A 23428-nucleotide genomic window follows, 5' to 3' on the forward strand; every position below is an offset into this window, starting at 1 on the left:
TGTTTGCATGTAGAACGGAAATGGTTGTCAGTCACGCGTTCATAGGTGAGAATGGTGATGAGTGTCACATAATCATCACATTCATCATGTTCTTGGGTGCGAATGAATATCTTGGAGAAGAAATAGACTTGAGTTGAATAGAAAAACAATAGTACTTTGTATTAATTCATGAAGAACAGCAGAGCTCCACACCTTAATCTATGGTGTGTAGAAACTCCACCGTTGAAAATACAAAAGTGATAATGGTATAAGTATGGCCGAATGGCCAGCCTCCAAGGTCTAGGGACTAAACATCCAAAGATGAAAATACAATAGTATAAGGTCCTATTTATAGAGAACTAGTAGCCTAGGGTTTACATAAATCAGTAATTAATGCAAAAATCTTCTTCCGGGCCCACTTGGTGTGTGCTTGGGCTGAACATTGAAGCTTCCATGTGTAGAGACTTTTCTTGGAGTTAAACGCCAGCTTTTGTGCCAGTTTGGGTGTTTAACTCTAGCTTTTGTGCCAGTTCTGGCGTTAAACGCCAGAATTCTTGAGCTGACTTGGAACACCTGTTTGGGCCATCAAATCTCAGGCAAAGTATGGACTATTATATATTGCTGGAAAGCCCAGGATGTCTACTTTCCAACAACCAATTGAGAGCGCGCCAATTGGGCTTTTGTAGCTCCAGAAAATCCACTTTGAGTGCAGGGAGGTCAGAATCCAACAGCATCTGCAGTCCTTTTTCAGCCTCTGAATCAGATTTTTACTCAAGTCCCTCAATTTCAGCCAGAAAATACCTGAAATCACAGAAAAATACACAAACTCATAGTAAAGTCCAAAAGATTAATTTTTATTTAAAAACTAATAAAAACATAATAAAAACTAACTAAAATATACTAAAAACATACTAAAAACAATGCCAAAAAGCGTATAAATTATCCGCTCATCACAACACCAAACTTAAATTGTTGCTTGTCCCCAAGCAACTGAAAATCAAATAGGATAAAAAGAAGAGAATATACAATGAATTCCAAAAACATCTATGAAGATCAGTATTAATTAGATGAGCGGGGCTATTAGCTTTTTGCTTCTGAACAGTTTTGGCATCTCACTTTATCCTTTGAAGTTCAGAATGATTGGCTTCTATAGGAACTCAGAATCCAGATAGTGTTATTGATTCTCCTAGTTAAGTATGTTAATTCTTGAACACAGCTACTTTATGAGTCTTGGCCGTGACCCTAAGGATTTTGTTTTCCAGTATTACCACCGGATAAATAAATGCCACAGACACATAACTGGGTGAACCTTTTCAGATTGTGACTCAGCTTTGCTAGAGTCCTCAATTAGAGGTGTCCAGAGCTCTTAAGCACACCCTTTTTGCTTTTGGACCACGACTTTAACCGCTCAGTCTCAAGTTTTTACTTGACACCTTCACGCCACAAGCACATGGTTAGGGACAGCTTGGTTTAGGCGCTTAGACCAGGATTTTATTCCTGTGGGCCCTCCTATCCACTGATGCTCAAAGCCTTGGATCCCTTTTTATCACCCTTGCCTTTTGGTTTAAAGGGGTATTGGCTTTTTCTGCTTGCTTTTCTTTTTCTTTCTTTTTCTTTTCTCTCTCTTTTTTTTTTCGCGTCTCTTCTTTTTCTTTTTTTTTTGCAAGCTTTTCACTGCTTTTTCTTGCTTCAAGAATCAATTTTATGATTTTTCAGATCATCAGATAACATTTCTCCTTTTCCGATCATTCTTTCAAGAGCCAACAATTTTAACATTCTTTAAACAACAAATTCAAAAATATGCACTATTCAAGCATTCATTCAGAAAAATAATAGTATTGCCACCACATCAAAATAATTAAACTGTTTTAAAATTTGAAATTCAGGCACTTCTTTTTCTTTTTCAATTAAAAACATTTTTCATTTAAGAAAGGTGATGGATTCATTTTCATAGCTTTAAGGCATAGACACTTAGACACTAATGATCATGTAATAAAGATACAAACATAAATAAACATAAAGCACAATTTTTGAAAAACAGAAAATAAAGAACAAGGAAATTAAAGAACGGGTCCACCTTAGTGATGGCGGCTTGTTCTTCCTCTTGAAGATCTTATGGAGTGCTTGAGCTCCTCAATGTCTCTTCCTTGCCTTTGTTGTTCCTCTCTCATGGTTCTTTGGTCTTCTCTAATTTCATGGAGGAGGATGGAATGCTCTTGGTGCTCCACCCTTAGTTGTCCCATATTGGAACTTAATTCTCCTAGGGAGGTGTTGATTTGCTCCCAATAGTTTTGTGGAGGAAAATGCATCCCTTGAGACATCTAAGGGATTTCATGATGAGGAGTTTCCTCATGCTCCTGGTGAGGTTCTCTCACTTGCTCCATCCTTTTCTTGGTGATGGGCTTGTCCTCATCAATGAGGATGTCTTCCTCTATGTCAATTCCAGCTGAATTACAGAGGTGACAAATGAGATGAGGGAAGGCTAACCTTGCCATAGTAGAGGACTTGTCCGCCACCTTGTAGAGTTCTTGGGATATAATCTCATGAACTTCTACTTCCTCTCTAATCATGATGCTATGAATCATGATAGTCCGGTCTATAGTAACTTCAGATCGGTTGCTAGTAGGAATGACTGAGCGTTGGATGAACTCCAACCATCCCCTAGCCACGGGCTTGAGGTCATGCCTTCTCAGTTGAACCGGCTTCCCTCTTGAATCTCTCTTCCATTGAGCGCCCTCTTCACATATATCCATGAGAACTTAGTCCAACCTTTGATCAAAGTTGACCCTTCTAGTGTATGGGTGTGCATCTCCTTGCATCATGGGCGAGTTGAATGCCAACCTTACATTTTCCGGACTAAAATCTAAGTATTTCCCCCGGACCATTGTAAGCCAATTCTTAGGATCCGGGTTCACACTTTGATCATGGTTCTTGGTGATCTATGCATTGGCATAGAACTCTTGAACCATTAAGATTCTGACTTGTTGAATGGGGTTGGTGAGAACTTCCCAACCTCTTCTTTGGATCTCATGTCGGATCTCCGGATATTCGCCGTTTTTGAGCTTCAAAGGGACCTCGAAGATCACCTTCTTCTTGGCCACAACTTCATAGAAGTGGTCTTGATGCACCTTTGAGAGGAATCTCTCCATCTCCCATGACTCGGAGGTGGAAGCTTTTGCCTTTCCTTTCCTTTTTCTAGAGGTTTCTCCGGCCTTTGGTGCCATTAATGGTTATGGAAAAACAAAAAGGCTTTAGCTTTTACCACACCAAACTTAGAAGGTTGCTCGTTCTCGAGCAAAAGAAGAAAGAAGAGAGTAGAAGAAGAAGAAATAGAGGAGATGGAGGGGGCTTTGTGTTTCGGCCAAGGGGGAGAAGTAGTGTTTAGGTTGTGTGAAAATGAAGGAGTGAAGATTGGTTTATATAGGAGTGGGGAGGGGGGTATGGTTCGGCCATTATGGGTGGGTTTGGGTGGAAAAGTGGTTTGAATTTGAATGGTGAGGTAGGTGGGGTTTTATGAAGGATGGAAGTGAGTGGTGAAGAGAATGGTGGGATTTGATAGGTGAGGGGTTTTTGGGGAAGAGGTATTGAGGTGATTGGTGAATGGGTGAAGAAGAGAGAGAGAGGTGGGGTAGGTGGGGATCCTGTGGGGTCCACAGATCTTGAGGTGTCAAGGATTTCTCATCCCTGCACCATGTGACGTGCAAAACGCCCCTTGCTGCCAATCCTGGCGTTAAACGCCAGGCTACTGCCCTTTTCTGGCGTTTAACGCCAGCTTCTTGCCCATTCCTGCCGTTAAACGCCAGTCTGGTGCCCATTTCTGGCGTTAAACGCCCAGAATGGTGCCAGACTGGGCGTTTAACGCCCATTCTGCTACCCTTACTGGCGTTTAACGCCATTAAGTTTCTCCTCCAGGGTGTTCTATTTTTCATTCTGTTTTTCCTTCTGTTTTTGCTTTTTCAATTATTTTTGTGACTTCACATGATCATCAACCTAAAGAAAACATAAAATAACAAAAGAAAATAGAAATTTAACATAGATAATTAAAGATTGGGTTGCCTCCCAAAAAGCACTTCTTTAATGTCAATAGCTTGACAATGGGCTCTCATGGAGCCTCACAGATGTTCAGAGCAATGTTGGAACCTCCCAACACCAAACTTAGAGTTTGAATGTCGGGGTTCAACACCAAACTTAAAGTTTGGTTGTGGTCTCCCAACACCAAACTTAGAGTTTGATTGTGGGGGCTCTGTTTGACTTTGTATTGAGAGAAGCTCTTCATGCTTCCTCTCCATGGTGACAGAGGGATATCTTTGAGCTTTAAACACAAGGGAGTCTTTATTCACTTGAATGATCAATTCTCCTCTGTCAACATCAATCACAGCTTTTGCTGTGGCTAGGAAGGGTCTGCCAAGGATGATGGATTCATCCATACACTTCCCAGTCTCTAGGATTATGAAATCAGCAGGGATGTAATGGTCTTCAACCTTTACCAAGACATCCTCTACAAGTCCATAAGCCTGTTTCTTTGAATTGTCTGCCATCTCCAGTAAGATTCTTGCAGCTTGTACCTCAATGATCCCTAGCTTCTCCATTACAGAGAGAGGCATAAGGTTTATACTTGATCCCTGGTCACACAGAGCCTTCTCAAAGGTCATGGTACCTATGGTACAAGGTATTGAGAACTTTCCAGGATCTTGTCTCTTCAGAGGTAATTTCTGCCTAGTCAAGTCATCCAGTCCTTTGATGAGCAATGAAGGTTCATCCTCCCAAGTCTCATTACCAAACAACCTGGCATTTAGCTTCATGATTGCTCCAAGGTACTTAGCAACTTGCTCTTCAGTAACATCTTCATCCTCTTTAGAGGAAGAATACTCATTAGAGCTCATGAATGGCAAAAGTAAATTTAATAGAATCTCTATGGTCTCCGTCTGAGCCTCAAATTCCCATGGTTCCTCATTAGGGAACTCCATGGAGGTCAGTGGACGTTCATTGAGGTCTTCCTCAGTGGAGATCACTGCCTCTTCCTCCTCTCCAGGTTCGGCCATGTGAGACGTGTTTATGGCCTTGCACTCTCTCTTTGGATTCTCTTCTGTATTGCTTGGGAGAGTAGTAGGAGGGAGTTCAGTAATTTTCTTACTCAGCTGACCCACTTGTGCCTCCAAATTTCTAATGGAGGACCTTGTTTCAGTCATGAAATTTTGAGTGGTTTTGATTAGATAAGAGACAATGGTTGCTAAGTCAGAGTGGCTCTGCTTAGAATTCTCTGTTTGTTGCTGAGAAGATGATGGAAAAGGCTTGCTATTGCTAAACATGTTTCTTCCACCATTATTGTTGTTGAAACCTTGTTGAGGTCTCTGTTGATCCTTCCATGAGAGATTTGGATGATTTCTCCATGAAGGATTATAGGTGTTTCCATAGGGTTCTCCCATGTAATTTACCTCTTCCATTGCTGGGTTCTCAGGATCATAAGCTTCTTCTTCAGAGGAAGCTTCCTTAGTACTGCCTGTTGCTGCTTGCATTTCAGACAGACTCTGAGAAATCATATTGACTTGTTGGGTCAATATTTTATTCTGAGCCAATATGGCATTCAGAGTATCAATCTCAAGAACTCCCTTCTTTTGAGTTGTCCCATTATTCACAGGATTCCTTTCAGAAGTGTACATGAATTGGTTATTTGTAACCATTTCAATGAGTTTCTAAGCTTCTACAGGCGTCTTCTTCAGATGAAGAGATCCTCCAGCAGAGCTATCCAATGACATCTTGGATAGTTCAGACAGACCATCATAGAAAATACCTATGATGCTCTATTCTGAAAGCATGTCAGAAGGGCACCTTCTGATCAATTGCTTGTATCTTTTCCATGCTTCATAGAGGGATTCTCCTTCCTTCTGTCTGAAGGTTTGGACTTCCACTCTAAGCTTGCTCAATTTTTGAGGTGGAAAGAACTTTGCCAAGAAGGCATTGACTAGCTTTTCCCAAGAGTTCAGGCTTTCTTTAGGTTGTGAATTCAACCATGTCCTAGCTCTGTCTCTTACAGCAAAAGGAAAAAGTATAAGTCTGTAGACTTTAGGGTCAACCCCATTGGTCTTGATAGTGTCACAGATTTACAAGAATTCAGCTAAGAACTGATGAGGATCTTCCAATGAAAGTCCATGAAACTTGCAATTCTATTGCATTAGAGAAACTAATTGAGGCTTAAGCTCAAAGTTGTTTGCTCCAATGGCAGGGATTGAGATGCTTCTCCCATAGAAGTCGGGAGTAGGTGCAGTAAAGTCACCAAGCACCTTCCTTGCATTATTGGCATTGTTGTTTTCGGCTGCCATTGTTTCTTCTTCTTTGAAAAGCTCTGTTAGGCCCTCTAGAGAGAATTGTGTTTTAGCTTCTCTTAACTTTCTCTTCAAGGTCCTTTCAGGTTCAGGATCAGCTTGAACAAGTATGCCTTTATCTTTGTTCCTGCTCATATGAAAGAGAAGAGAACAAGAAAGTAGGGAATCCTCTATGTCACAGTATAGAGATTCCTTGAGGTATCAAAGGAAAAGAAGAATAGAAGGATGAGGTAGATAGAAGAGAATTCGAACATATAAAGAAGGATAGAGTTCGAATTGCACCTTGAGGAGGAGTGTTAGTCCCTTAAATAGAAGGATGTGAGAAGAGAGGAAGAATTTTCGAAAATAAATTAAAAAGATTTTGAAATAATAAAAAGAAATTTGAAAATTTGATTGAGATTTTCGAAAATTAAGATTGGGAAAGAAATTAAGTGATTTTTGAAAAAGATTTTGAAATTAGAAATAAAAAAGATATAATTGAGAGTTAATTTTGAAAAAGATGTGATTGAAAAGATATGATTGAAAATCAAACTAAAAAGAGAAAGTTTTAAAATTAAAGTTGATTACTTGACTAACAAGAAATTAGAAGATATGATTCTAGAATTAAAACTTTTGATCCTTTCTTAATAGGCAAGTAACAACTAGAAAATTTTGAAGTAAATCATTAATTATAACAAGGATTTTCAAAAATAATGAAAAAATGGAAAGAAATTGATTTTGAAGAGATATGATTGAAAAGATATGATTTGAAAAAGATTTGATTTTAAAAAATTATGAAAATTTGAAAAAGATTTGAATTAAAAACAAAATCTTCCCTCTAGTGTCATCCTGGCGTTAAACGCCCAGAATGGCATCCATTCTGGCGTTTAATGCCCAAAATGCTACCTTTTTGGGCGTTAAACGCCCAGCCAGGTACCCTGGCTGGCGTTTAAACGCCAGTTTTCCTTCTTCACTGGGCGTTTTGAACGCCCAGCTTTTTCTGTTTGATTCCTCAATGTTCTGAATCTTCAATTCTCTGTATTATTGACTTGAAAAGACATAGTTTTGAGAAATTTTTTTTTTTAATTTTTCAATGATGAGAAACAATCAAAATATAATTAATCTTAGGAAACTCAAATCAAACAAACAATGCATGCAGGACACCAAACTTAAAAATTTTCATATAAGAGACACTAACAAATTGAGAATGCATATGAGAAACAACTAAACACACAAAACAAGGGAATTTAAAGATCAGAGCAATGAAATCATCAAGAACAACTTGAAGATTAATGAAGAACATATTGCATATTTTCGAAAAATGCAAGAAGAATGCAATTGACACCAAACTTAAAAATTGACACTAGACTCAAACAAGAAACATAAAATATTTTTTATTTTTATGATTTTATAAATTTTTTTGTGATTTTCGAAACTTATATGGAAAAGAAAATAAAGGGATTCAAAACTTTTAATAAGAATTCCAGGAATCATGCAATGTTAGTCTAAAGCTTCAGTCTAAAAAGATTAGACACGGTTGGCCAAGCTTCAGCAGGACATTACATTCAGCAGCTAAATTGATGAGAATCAATCAGCTTTTGTGATGATAAGAGAATCACCTTGAAACTCTAGAATTCATTTTTAAAAATTCTGAAAAATAAAAAGAAGAGTACATAATCTAAGCAACAAGATGAACCGTCAGTTGTCCAAACTCGAACAATCCCCGGCAACGGCGCCAAAAACTTGGTGCACGAAATTGTGATCATCAACAATGGCGCCAAAGGACTTGGAGCTCTTAAACGTGAATCACACTTTGTCACAATTCCGCACAACTAACCAGCAAGTGCACTGGGTCGTCCAAGTAATACCTTACGTGAGTAAGGGTCGATCCCACGGAGACTGTCGGCTTGAAGCAAGCTATGGTCACCTTGTAAATCTCAGTCAGGCTAATTCAGATGGTGATGGAGAATCGATAATTAAAAGATAAATAAAACGTAAAATAAAGATAGAGATACTTATGTAATTCTTTGGTTGGAATTTCAGATAAGCGTATGAAGATGCTTTGTTCCTCCTGAACCTCTGCTTTCCTATTGCCTTCTTCCAATCATTCATACTCATTTCCATGGCAAGCTTTATGTTGGGCATCACCGTTGTCAATGGCTACTTCCCGTCCTCTCAGTGAAAACGTTCCAAATGCGCTGTCACTGCATGGCTAATCATCTGTCGGTTCTCGATCATGTTGGAATAGGATCCATTGATCCTTTTGCGTCTGTCACACGCCCAACAATCGCGAGTTTGAAGCTCGTCACAGCCATCCCTTCCCAGATCCTACTCAGAATACCACAGACAAGGTTTAGACGTTCCGGATCTCAGGAATGGCCGCCAATAATTCTAGCCTATACCATAAAGGTTCCAATCTTAGATTAGAAATCCAAGAGATACACATTCAAGCTTGTTTGCATGTAGAACGGAAATGGTTGTCAGTCACGCGTTCATAGGTGAGAATGGTGATGAGTGTCACATAATCATCACATTCATCATGTTCTTGGGTGCGAATGAATATCTTGGAGAAGAAATAGACTTGAGTTGAATAGAAAAACAATAGTACTTTGTATTAATTCATGAAGAACAGCAGAGCTCCACACCTTAATCTATGGTGTGTAGAAACTCCACCGTTGAAAATACAAAAGTGATAATGGTATAAGTATGGCCGAATGGCCAGCCTCCAAGGTCTAGGGACTAAACATCCAAAGATGAAAATACAATAGTATAAGGTCCTATTTATAGAGAACTAGTAGCCTAGGGTTTACAGAAATCAGTAATTAATGCAAAAATCTTCTTCCGGGCCCACTTGGTGTGTGCTTGGGCTGAGTATTGAAGCTTCCATGTGTAGAGACTTTTCTTGGAGTTAAACGCCAGCTTTTGTGCCAGTTTGGGCGTTTAACTCCAGCTTTTGTGCCAGTTCCGGCGTTAAACGCCAGAATTCTTGAGCTGACTTAGAACACCTGTTTGGGCCATCAAATATCGGATAAAGTATGGACTATTATATATTGCTGGAAAGCCCAGGATGTCTACTTTCCAACGCAATTAAGAGCGCGCCAATTGGGCTTCTGTAGCTCCATAAAATCCACTTCGAGTGCAGGGAGGTCAGAATCCAACAGCATCTGCAGTCCTTTTTCAGCCTCTGAATCAGATTTTTGCTCAAGTCCCTCAATTTCAGCAAGAAAATACCTGAAATCACATAAAAACACACAAACTCATAGTAAAGTCCAGAAGAGTGATTTTTATTTAAAAACTAATAAAAACATAATAAAAACTAACTAAAATATACTAAAAACATACTAAAAATAATGCCAAAAAGCGTATAAATTATCCGCTCATCAGTGACGAGGATAAGATTTACATAAATTCAGAAGGATGCTTAAGATTGCAACTAAGTAAAGATTTACAAGCACGAGAAAATGTTTTGGAAAGAAAGTCATTTCACATCTAAATAAGAAATTTGAATCCAGGAACTCCACAAGAAATAAGAAAAGAGTAGTGGTGAATTAGATTGAAATAAGTTCAAGCCAAAACGAAGGAGCACTAAGTTCACAAGAGAGGAATGAATGAAACTAACGACATCATTTACAAAACTCAAGAGGATGAAAAGATTTAAGAAAGTATAATTTCACATTCTCAAAAGAAAAAATATGAAATGAACATCCTTCAAGAGTGGTAATAAAAGCATAAATATTGGGTTGTGTTACAACAGATTCAAGTTAAACTAGATTTGTGCAAGACTTAAGTACATGATCAAATAAGAATCTGCATAAAATTTTTACAGCAAATTAGAGAAAAAATTAAATTTTATTTAAAGAAGAAGGTCTGGGGTAAATTTGTCAATAAAAGAATAATTGGTACGTTGCAAACAGACAAGTTTTGATTGCACAAGGAAGTTTCAAAGCTTCATATGAAGGAGTGTATGCTAAGTCCCAAAATGATCTTATCAAAATTTTAAAGTATGGCTGCAGATACAATCCAGTAAAAGAAGAACCGAATCAAAATTTCTTCAATGGAATCCGATACAAGAACCTTAGAAGGAGATTATAATAAGTGGTATATTGCACCAAAATAAGTTTGAAGTTTACTCAAAGGAATACAAACTTTGATAAGGAAGAACATGCAACCAAGATGGTGTTTCACAAGAACTTGGAGAAACGTTTGAAATTATAAGTAAGCAAGGATGTACAAGAACAAGAAGATGCACCGAAAGAGAAAATCAAGTTGTAACCCTATGAAGTAATGAATTCACTTTCCCAAAAGAATTACTAGAAGTTTTAATAAGGTATTGCGTCAAAACAACCCAATTTAAAATAAATTATATGAAGTTTGTCAAATGGAGATTAAATGGAATAGAAGCAAAAATCTCTCATCAAGAATCTTAGAGTACATAATCAAGTAAACACATATATAAAAATTTGAGTAAATATTGGAGAAGAATCAAATTATGTTCAAAGAAAGAAATCTAATATAAAGTGTTCCTATATAGTTAATAAAAGAATAAATAGTACCTTTAGAAACAAGTATGTTTTTAGCTACATAAAAGATTTATTCATTTCTTGTAGGAAAATACATGTAAGATTAGAGGTGGTCATATCCAGAATTCAAAGAATGGTTATAGATAAGATCAGATAGAATAAAAAGATCAAAACTCTTTTCAACGAAGATTCCTAAACAAGAACTTCAAAAGATTACTACTAGAATTGTTATTTCATACCAAGACAAACTCGAAATTTTTACTGAGGGGATTACTTTATTCATTTAGAGGAAAACAGGATCAAAAATTGTAATCTGGACAAAATACGCATAAGTTGTAGAAGGCGAAGCAGCAGAACTAAATCACACAATTAGCTTGCTATAAATTGTAACTCTCAAGGTTTCAAATCACTTAAGTATTAAGAATTATGTGTTACGTTAGAACAGATTTAAGATCGAATAAAAGGGTACAAAATTCATGAAGAAATGCATAAATAATGATAATGGTGGATAATCAAATCTGGTTTCAAAAAGAATTGAAACAAGGAGTAAAAAAGATGATAAATCGAAGAATAAGCAATACGCAAATCATGTGGCATGATTAAAGCACCTATCTTCGGTGTAAACTAATCAAGGAATAACATCTGACGTTTTTCAAAGAATTAAGGACTGTTGTCATGCAAAACAAGTTCAAAGCCAACTCAAAAGAAAAACTCATGATTCGTAAAGAGAAATATGAGCAACATCAAGGATAAAGGTTCCAAATGATTTCAAGTGAATAATCAGGATTATAATCAAGCAGAAATATATATAGGAATGAATAAGTATGGTTGGAAACAGAGTCGGATCATATCCTAAAAGGAAAAATCTCTAACAAGGAATTCCAACATAACCAATAAAAGCAAAAACGGTGTACTAAGCTACACGACACGAACAAGATTACACGTCGAAACGGAACTAACTTCAAAAATTAATTTCTAATGCTCCCAAAACCCACAAATCGAGTTACCTATAACTCGTATATTATCCATGATAACCCATTAGTGCTTCCATATACATAATTCACAAGTGTTAAGCCAGCCAAACTTAATACCAAAAATTATGCAATGCAAGATTAATGGCATTAATCAATAGATCGTCATGTGCATAAATCTCTAATTCTCGTTATCCGAACAAGACCTACTACATGACAAATGCTCAGAGTATGCAATTGAAGCATAATCGGTCCATTCCTCAGGCACTACAGGAAAGATCGCTCTGATACCATAATGTAACACCCTAACTATCAAAATGTCACGCTTCTGGCTGCGCCACTCTGATAGCTCGGGTATTACGACGACTCTTAAAATATTTAATATTGAAATATGAGCCTGTTTAAAACTTAAACTGAATTTTTCAAAAGACCGTTTAAAACAAAACATAAATCCATACTTACAACCATATATATCCATATACATAGTATTAGCTTACAAGCTTTACATAAAACAAAATCATATCCCTCTTACAAATGTGTAAAGATAAAGGTGAGGGTAAAACATAATATCTAAAATAATACAATACATCATATAAATAAAAACGTAATAAACTCTTCGTGACTTCTTTGCCCATATCCTGAAAAGGAAACAACTGTAGGGGAGTGAGAACATCGTCCTCGAAAGGGTTCTCACTATAAGGTTACAGAATTGCTCTAATAAGATACGTAAAATAGAAACTGTTTTCAGGGTACAGTGATCGATAGTCGCCTTATGTATCTTTTCAAAACCAAAGATCTATATTCAAAAATTTGAAATCTATTTTAAAAGAGAAAACTATTAATTCTTCAAAAATCCTAAACCTTTTTAAAAGTTTTTTCCTTGACAGCATGAATGATCAAGCTGTTCTAAGCATAGGTTCATTAAATCTATGTTGAAACAATTTAGTTTTTCATACTTTCGAAACAAAAAACACAAACCGAACACGGCCTTCGGCTCATCTCATAATCAACCACGGCCCTAGACCCAAGCAACTCAATCAACAACCAATTCACCACAATTCAACCAATTTTCAGTCACAAACACAAGTAAGAAGGTTCAAACACAATCAAGCAGTTACATCAAGTAGAGCAATTAGCAATTAAACATAATTATTCACATAGGCAAACCAATTACAATATGCACACCCAAACAATGTCATATAAATGCATATGATGCATGCTTGTCCTACTGACCATGAGCTCACGCGTCGGTTATGTTGCCAGACCCAACTCGGATAAGCTAGATTAAACCACCATCCTTTTCCATAGGTTCCATAAACAAGCGGGATTAAACCACCATCCGTGTTCGGAACATGCAATCGGAATTAAACCACCGTCCTTGCCAAACAACTTATCAATATGTGAGCGGGATAAAACCACCATCCTCACTGTAGGCAGGATAAAACCACCATCCCTGCATAACAGTTTACGCACTGAGCAAGTGGGGTTATACCACCATCCTTGCCAGGCCAAAGACCCTAATCATATTCTCAGTAATATCCATAGTCAATCAAACTAAAAATCTTATTTCAATAATCATTCTTCGCTCACTTACTTTCAAATCACAAATTATTCAGTTTACATCTTGCCAAGTACCACTTTTCTCAAGTAAATTTTCTTTTCAAAACTTCCAAGCAACTTCAAAACCAAGCCAAATCCAAAATCTCTTCTGAAAGATTCAAAATCATTCACTTTCGAACCATTCGCTCCATCACTTTGAAATCAAAAGTTATTAATTAAAATCCACAGCAAGGTCTCATGACTTTAGGAAAGAATAACCTACCTCATTTTTTAAATTTTTTAGAAATCCTCGAAATCATAGTTACTTAAATTGAAATCAATTAAAATGGAGATTTAAAATCAAAACCAAGGCATGTAAGCCAAAAGTTCTAAGCCGCTTTCAAAACCAACTTATTTACGCCTAAAAAACCAATTTCATTTCGTTCATAAATTAGAAACCTTTCCAAGGCTCAGAATTGTTTAGTCTTGCTAAGTCGAAATTTAAAGAATACTTCGAAAGCAAAACGAACTTAATTAATCAAATTTCAACTTCTTTTAAAATCCACTAAAACTCTTTCAAAAATACTTCTTTAATCAAACTTCAAAACATAGGTTCTTTCTTATTTAAATCAATCTTAAAACATAAACTTTCCGTAAACAGATTAAACTAAAAAACATCTATTTCTTAATAAATCAAGAAACAAATAATAGAACCTCTAAAATTCATTCATTTTCTAAATCACATTCTTAAAACAAAATCTTAAATTTCATAAAAATTCGGCAGCATCTCCCCTAAAACTTGGACTTTGCCACCCTTTTCGCGTCCCAACCAAACCATTCTGTAACCCCTTCCACGGCTCAAAACCAAATCAGTTTAATTCCAAAAATTCATATTTCAAGAAACAACTTCAAACTCAAATCATTTTCAATGAACCAAACTCGTTTCCAAAACTTTAAAGAAATAATTCAGAAATTGCCCATTCAACAAAACCTAACTGCAATCCAGTCAAACAACAATCACATTCATCCAAAAATAGCCCAACAAATACATAAGACTTACACAATCACTAGAGGTATATTTATCGCATTAATATCCATTTATAGCAATTCCAAGTTATAAAATTAAGTTCTTTGAAAAAGCCCCTACCTCGATAAGTCGAAACCATAACCCAAACGCGTCAACCAAACTCTTTTCTCTCAGCCCGAAAACAACAGCGTCAACTCCAACTAGATTTCGCAGCGGCAACATCCACAAAGGCACCAGCCAACAACAATAACTCACCTGGGCTTACGAGTAATCGAGAAAACGGAGCAACTGCAGCTCTGGTGATAACGCAGCACCTTGATGCTACATGCAATAGCTGTTGAACTTAGCATGTAAGGCTCAGAACTCGACCCGAGAAGACTGTGGTTCCACCGGCGGTTTGTGGCGGTCAGAAAGGCGATGCAAAGCTTCGACGGTGACTGAGCAGTGGCGAACGGCGGCGCAACAGCCACCTAGACGTGATGACAGCGAGCCCAGCAACACGATGGCAACAGCAACTCCGCAACGCTCCCATTCGCGCATCCTCTCCCTCCTCCGTTCGCGATTCCAACGGCGGCGGCAAGGACGGTCTGGCGGCAAAGGTCCGATGAAGCTGGCGGCGATGACCTCCCTTTCAACCGGCGACGCTCCTTTCATCCCCTTTTCTTCTCGGCTGTCCTCCGTTCCCTCACTCCCTCGATCCCCATCTCTCTTCCTCTGCTCTCTCTCTCTCTCTTTTTCCCCCTTTTCTTTCTTTCTTTCTTCCTTGATTTCCCTGCCCCCACTCCGTCCTTCCCTTTCTTTGGTTTCTTTTTTTTTTCTACCGTGTGTATCTGTGATAAGGAAAATGTTAGTGGCGGCTAGGTTTGGGTACAAGGGAATTAAGGTTTTGTGTTTAATTTTTAGGATTAAAGTTTGATTTGGGGGCAAATTGAAATTAGGAATATTTTGGTAAATTGGGATTTGGTAAATTCTAAGCAAATTAGGTTATATTGTATAAATTTTGAAATCTAAATTTAATCCTTCAAAATCACTTTGAAAATATCATTTTGCAAATTGGCATTTAATCAAATACTGTAATTTAAAATTAGAGATAATATAATTATTTTTCTTTGTTTATAAAAATTAAAGTATTAAATCCTAAAATCTCAGTTATTTAAACTAAGTCATATAAAATTCTTATTCTTTTATAACTACTAAACTTTATAGTTTAAATATAGAAAATTATCCAATAATTAGAAAATTAAGTAAAATTTCTATTTTAATTATTAGAACTTAATTTAATTACTTTTAATAAAATATTTTATGAAAATAAAATCTTTTAATGAATAAATAAATTAAAATTAGCTCATAATAAGATTTTTACAAAATTTCTGGGTCTTACACAAAACAGCGATGACCCACGGCGAGGAGCTGAGTAGCGACGACCGACAGCAAGGGGCGAAGAAGCAGCGACGACGCACGCAGTGAAGAGAGACTGCGTTGAGACACGCAACGAAGGGAAGGGGACGACGACGGAGAAGGGGAATGGTGGGGGCTATGGGGGCTGCGGGGCTAGAGTTCTTTGATCTTTCAATTTCAAAGTTCAAAGTTTCAGATAGGAGAGGAGAGGGAGGACTGGGCTGCATTGGGAGTTTTAGGCTTTCGGTCATTTAGGTTTTTTTTTTTAATAAAGGTCAAAACGGCGTTGTTTTGGTGGGTGCACCAAACCGGAAAACATCTAAAAATCGGCCGATTTTGTCGGTTCACCGGTTAATTGCCGATTCGACCGATTTTTTTCAGATGATTTTTGAGACTAATCAAACCGTTTTAGTTACTGGTTCTCAGTTGAATCGGTCAGTCCGGTTCATTTTTCAGAACTATGAGTCGAAGTCATTGGATCGCGATGCAACATTGGCATAGACCTTCAAGTACACCGCATTTTGAAGGAGAACAAAGAGAGATTTGCTGATTAGCAGTTTGCGGATCATTATGTGAGTAAACATCTGATTTTGTGATATAAAATTTTCAATTAATTGTACAGTTGTCGTCCTAATCATAATAACATGTGTTACACAGGAGTCCTACGCAGAGACTGCAGGCCACAATTCAGCAATCTCAACAAAGTGGGAAGGACGCTAGTAGCTCTGCTACTTCAGTCATCGATCCCAATGCAGTTTGGTGCGAGATCGCCTCAGCGCCATACAAGAACCGCATATTCGGGTTAGGGTCGTTTTTCGCCAGCAGCCTCTGCACCTTCACATCTGCCTCTGCCACCAGTTGAGCCATCGATCCCGAGAAATGCATTGATTTGAGGCTGCAGGTGCAGGAGCTTACCCGGAGCCTTCATGAACAGGCTCAGGAGCTAAACAAGACCGAAATAGGTATAAAGAGATCCTCACACGCGTGATGGACACATATGAGCTTAGGCTAGAGTGATGGACACGCGTGATGTAAATTTTTATTATCAAATATTTTTATTTAATAAAAATAATATTGATAGTGTTAGAAATTAATAGAAATATTGTAATAATAATTATTAAGATTATAGGTATGATAAAATATTTAGATTATTAATTGTTAAAAATAGTCAATAAAATAAAATAAATTTAGAATATATTTAAAAAATTATTGAATTAATTATTATTATTATGAATATATTATTTAGATATTTAATTAAGGATTAATGACTTGTTGTGTGTTGTTAGATTAAAATAGTTACTTGAGAATGTTTGTTTATTATGTTAGACGTGAAAACTTTAAAATTGTTTAAATATAATAATTGTTGAAAGTGAATTAATTAAGAATTAATGACTTATTGTTGTGTGTTGTTAGATTAGATTAGAATGATTAGTTGAAAATGCTTGTTTATTATGTTGGAAGTGAAAATTTTAAAATTGTTTAGATATAATAATTGTTGGAAGTGATAATTAAGGTATATTATTATTATTTTTATAGTACCATGAAGAATGAAAACCAAATAAAATTAGTATAATTTAGGTAATGAATTATGTTAGTAATACTAATTTTAAATATGAATTTAAAATATTATTTATGATTATTAATAAATTTAGTGATATAAAATATATGTATAATAATAATTTAATTGAGGTGTTTAATACTTTTTAAAATTATTCTGGTTATATACATAGAAAAAAGTGAATAAGAATTATTATTATAAAATAAATAGATTTTACACATTAGAAAATATAGTTTTGATGTATCTAATAATAATTAGATTTATATTTAAGATTTATTTAAAGTTTATTGATAATTATAAAAATTTAATAAATATAAATGTAAATTTTTTGTAAAATAAATTTAGTATATTTTGAGTAGTTAATAATGTAGTTGTTAGTATGATTATGTTTTACTGATTATATGATAATGAATATTTGATTTTGTTAAATTTAATTTGTTAATTAAATATGGTTATCTTTGTTTTGTTTAATGTGATATATGGTTACGTTTTGTAGGGTTTACGGACAGTCTGATTAGAGTTACGTCGCACAAAAAAATTTACATGCATAAAATTAGTGGGTCCGATTTTCTTATCAAAAAATTTTTTTTGTAGGCTAAAAATCGGTTGGTTCGATTTGCTTGGCCAAAAATAATTTCGTTCTGCATATATAAAATTGGTGGATCTGATTTTCTAGTCGAAGTTGTTTGCTCAACACAAATTGAACGATCCAATTTATATTCCTCTCTCTTCTCAAAAAAATTAAATCATCCCAACTGTCACAATAGTATATAACATCTCTAACATCCATAACGCTGCGTTAGACGCAGCTAAGGGTCATATCCAACAAAATTAGCAATTTAAACTCTTTTTATATCAATAAAATGCAAAGTTGAAAAAATATCTAGCATTATCTTTATCTACTCACAAACGGCTAAGTCTTACAAAAATATAATTTCTTTGTTAGATTAAATTCCTTAGTTGACAGAGTATTAGTTAGAGACTGAGAGTATAGATGATATCTCTGACCCACACCTATGGAGAGGAAACTTGATAAGTAAAGCTCGCCAAAAAAAATCTAAGATTTGAATCGATGGTTATGACAATGTTAATAGTAGATAATTCAAATAGAAGTTTGCATTGAGAGGCTTGTTTGTTGTTTTAGTGCTTTTTGTTTAAAAATAAAAAATAAAAAAGACACGCCAAATGCATGTCTGTCATGTTTGTACAATTTAACTGTCTGTATGTATAAAGTTGTACGAAAAAGAAATGAACCCTGCTCACCTGAGTATTTTTCATCTATTTTCATATTTTTATAGTATAGAAATATTTATTCCCATTCCAATTTTTTTGTGAGAAAATATAGTTCTATAATCTGGGGCATTATATTTTTAATATGAAGGTTAGATATGTGTAATATTAGGAAATGAGAATTTAAGTGTATAATGTACAAATATAGAATTAATAACGGTTTACATAAAAATCATTGTATACAACTTAAATAAAATTGTTAGTTACGATTTCATGGAAAAAAGAATGAAAAAGAAAAGTGAGACGGATTAATGCTCACAGCGAAAAATTATTTAAAAATTTGGGATTACCAATTTGATGGAGGGAGTCATGTGTCATCAAAACAAAAAAAGAGAGAACAAGAATCGTCGGATCGCTGATTGATGGCGGAAAATTTTTCAAGAAATCGGTATTACGAATTTGAAGGAAAAAATTTAAAAAAAAAAATCGTGACTCTTATTTTCTTTGAGGAGAAAATTTTGTTTTTCTTCAAATTGGGGCTAATTTTTTTGGATATTACAATCGAAGGAATGTAATACATTAATATTATACTAATTTAGTGTAATGCATTGATATGGGATTTTCAATGTCATAAAAAATCGTGACTTACGATTTTAGAAAGAGACAAAAAAATTGTGAAAATGAGATTAACGATTTTAAGTAAGACAATTTTTTTTTCAGAATTTCTACAACCATTAAATCGTTACTCTCATTTTCTAAGTTGATTATAGCCATTGATTGTTGATCCAAAGCTTTCTAATTATTGTTCTTCTTCACTCAAATCGTTGGTAACGATTTTAAACAAATCGACACTAACGATTTCTTTAAAACCAATTATGAGTCCCATAGTTAGGTATTACACACCCAAAACTTCATTTATATGTATTACACAACTGTAATTAGCATATAAAAAATAATTAATTCTCAAATTGGTGGTTATCATTTAGGTTTTTTTTTTTGGTTACTTTCTCAAATTATCACTCACTACTTATTCTAACACCATTTTATCCTATATCAATGCATTACACCAAATTTACATAATATCACCGTATTACGTCTTTAGTTTTACAATAACCAACAAAATTAGCCACAATTTAGATGAAAATTATTTATTCTAATAAAATCTACAAATTCTAATATAATTAAGCTAAAATAAATTTAATATTTTTAAATTTTATCATATAATAAAAATAATAAATACTAAATCATAAAATATTAAATAAAATATATAATATAATTTTAAAAATAAAAAATATTATAAATACTGAACAATATTATACATAATTTATACTTATATTTATTAAAATTTATACACATAAATAAATATATTTATATTTATTTTATACATATAAATTTATAAAATTTTGTTTATTAAAAATAATTTAATATTTTAGCGTTTGTTTTGAGGTACTGAGACAGAGACTGAGAGACTGAGAGACTGAGACTAAGTATCGTGTTTGTTAGTTCAGAGACTGGTACTAAAATTTCTGTCTCTGTCTCTAAAATTTCAGTATTTCAGTACCTCCAAAAAGTAGGGACACAGGGGACTGAAATTTTTAGAGATGGAGACGAAAACTTTAATAACATTTTATACCTAAAATACTTTCATTTCAATTAATTAATTCCAATTTTACCCTTTGTGCAAATTAAATTAGAGTTTCATTCTTGTTTCAATTCCTGTCTCCCATTTTGCACCAAACAGAATACTGAGATTTATTTCAATCCCTGTCTCTTAGTCTCTGTCTCTCAGTCTCAGTCTTTCCGTCTCTGTCTCTCCACCAAACGCTACCTAAAAGTACTAGGTAATCCTCGTGTAATGCGAGTCCGTATTTTAATTTCTGATTAGGTGTGGTTAGGACTTGGGAGTAAGGTGCGTGAGTGGAGAGGCAGGAGCAGTGAGGAATGGAGGATATGACGGAAAGGAAAAATGATGTGGTTGAGTGAACGTGTGAAGAGAGTGAGCACTTCAAAGACAATGCTCATTAGCGACTACGCAGCTTCGCTTCTCCAATCTGGCGTTCCTGTGATTTCCAAACTCCCACACCCATTTCCCTCTCTGGAATTTACGCTATTCATCAAGGCCACACAACCTACACCCTCAATGCCGGCACCTTACAACTACGCCAAGCCATTTCTCGTAAGCTTGCACATGAGAACGGAATCTGCTACACACCCGATCAGATTCTTGTTAGCAATGGAGATGAGGCGTACTATTACTGTACGGACACTGATACGGAACACGACACTATACAAGACATGCGCCGACACGTGAATTTTAAAATTTAACATGACACGGAGACACGCATACATATAAAATATAAAGTATTTTTTAGATAAATTATAATGATATTTTGATATTTTATTGATATTAAAATATAAATTAAATTTTTTTATTATTTTTAATGTCTTATTTTAATTATATCAAGTATTTAAAATATTTTTTGTTTTAATAAATAATAATATATACTATATCTAAATTTATTTTAAAAATATCTGTTAAGAATAAGACTGGACAAGTTGACACGTAATGGTATTTAGATGTGTCCAAACGTATTCGAAGAAGATTTTTTTTTATTTTTTATTAAGACACGGTTGGACTCTACAAATACGCGTATCGGACGAGTATCGGTGAGTGTCGTATCTGAAATATGTCCGACACGCGATTACGACAACTCAGCGCGAAGTGTCCGTGTTTCATAGATTACTATTAATTTTACTTCAATATATTATTTATTGACCACTATTCATGCGACTACCGGAAATTAAGGGTTGAAAATCTTTAGACCATAATTACAAAAATATTTGATAATAAAAAATAATTAAAATTTATCTTATTTAATATTTATTAATTATTATAAATATTAAATAAGACAAATTTTAATATTTTTTTCTAACATTACCCCTAATTAAAAACGTGAAATTATTCAACTTCAGGTTATTATTCCAGCTCCGTACTGGGCCAGTTACCCAGATATGGCGAAGTTGGCAGATGCAATACCTGTCATTCTTCCAACATCAATAAATAATCATTTCCTTTTGGATCCCAAACTCCTGCAATCCAAACTTACTCAAAGATCCAGACTTCTCATTCTTTGTTCGCCATCTAATCCTACAGGATCTGTCTACCCCAAGAAATTACTTCAAGACATAGCCCACATTGTGGCAAACCACTCAAGGCTTTTGGTACAATCCTTACTAATTTACTATGCACCTTCCAGCATCACACTACAACTCTTCTAGCTTCTTCAATTCTGATCTTCTCTCCTTTGTGCAGGTTCTCTCCGATGAAATTTTTGAACACATCGTTTATGAACCGGCAACTCATACAAGCTTTGCCTCCTTACCAGGAATGTGGGATAGAACATTAACTGTCAATGGATTTTCTAAGGTTGCTTTCTAACTTGATGCTTTTGATACATCTCAAACTAGTATAGTTACAACTTGTGATGTGGAAGCTGGATCGGGGATTGGATTTTCACGCTTTTAATCTGTGCTCCTTAGACCTTTGCAATGACTGGTTGGCGGCTTGGATATATTGCCGGTCCAAAGCATTTTGTTGCAGCATGTGCAAAGCTCCAAAGCCTTGTATGTGCACAATTTCATATTTTCTAATCCATTAGTATATATAGATAGATTCTTAGGTTTGACCAGATTCAACATTGGTGAATGAAATTTAAGAAATTTCTACTTTCTAGCTTCATTTGGAATGAGATGGAGGATTACACTATGCTATATATTTATCTGTATATGTGTAAAATGGCTGCTGATGCATGTTGTTGAATTCAGCTGACTTCGTCACCCAATAGCATATCTCAGGAAGCTGGAGTTGCGGCCTTAGGACTAGGCCATGCCGGTGGGGAAATTGTGGCTGAAATGGTGAAAGCCTTTAGGGAGCGACGAGATTTCTTGGTCAAAAGCTTCAGTGAAATAGAGGGTATTAAAATATCAGAACCACAGGTATGCAAACTCAATTATATTCTATTGTGATATGTTCTGTTGTATGTTTTACTTGATATATAAATATGCATGTTGCAGGGAACATTCTATCTGTTCGCTGATTTCAGCTCCTTCTATGGAAAAGAAGCGGAAGGATTTGGTAGAATTGAGGATTCGGAGTCCCTGTGTCGATATATGCTGGATAAGGGCCTGGTTGCCCTGGTAATTATTAATTAAACTCTTTTTGATGAGATAGAAATGATGAAAAAGTAACTGATTGTTTTGGTTTGTAAAGGTGGCATTGGTGCCTGGGAGTGCATTTGGAGATGTAGTTGCGTCCGCATATCATACGCTGAATCCCTTCCTATCCTGCACTCTGCTGTTGACAGAATTAAGAAAGCACTCGCTCTTCTCAAATCTGCTGCTGAACTCCTTTAAAGTCTTGCTTTCTTCTTATCTTATGCCTCTAACCGTAAACTGTCTTCTTTAAAAAGAAAAGTATAGGTATCAATATAATATCTATTAATTTATTACTAACAAGACAATAATAATTAATTATTATATTCTAAATACATATATAAAAAAATATATCTAAAAAATATATTTATAAAAAGAAATTTATTAGACACAACCATAAAAAAGATATTTTTATTAGACACATCTATAAAAATATTTCTATTAAATATAGTTATAAAAAATTAGCAGAAATTGACAAAAATGCTATTGGTAACATAATGGAATTGGTTTCATACTTTCAAAGTTTCAATTTCGAAAATCCATTTGATTGATTATATATAAATAGTTAGACACTTAAAAGATATTTATGAATTTCGTTTATTGACATATTTTTATCGAATGAATAAATGAACAAAATGCATAATATCTTTAATATCCCCATAACAATATGGTATATTGAAAAGATTCAAAAG

The 23428-nt window shown here is 35.0% G+C and overlaps 1 non-coding gene and 1 pseudogene across 1 annotated transcript; both read left to right on the top strand.

The window, feature by feature from the left end:
* Positions 1–5789: 5789 nt before the first annotated feature.
* Positions 5790–5897, top strand: LOC148572447 (small nucleolar RNA R71). The gene has a single exon (XR_015908625.1). It is a non-coding gene; the product is annotated as a small nucleolar RNA R71 (small nucleolar RNA).
* Positions 5898–20493: 14596 nt separating this feature from the next.
* Positions 20494–22937, top strand: LOC107633673 (bifunctional aspartate aminotransferase and glutamate/aspartate-prephenate aminotransferase-like; annotated as a pseudogene).
* The last annotated feature ends 491 nt before the right edge of the window (positions 22938–23428 follow it).

Source organism: Arachis ipaensis, chromosome B3 (assembly GCF_059453495.1).
Source record: "Arachis ipaensis isolate K30076 ecotype BB chromosome B3, ASM5945349v1, whole genome shotgun sequence".
NCBI lineage: Eukaryota > Viridiplantae > Streptophyta > Magnoliopsida > Fabales > Fabaceae > Arachis > Arachis ipaensis.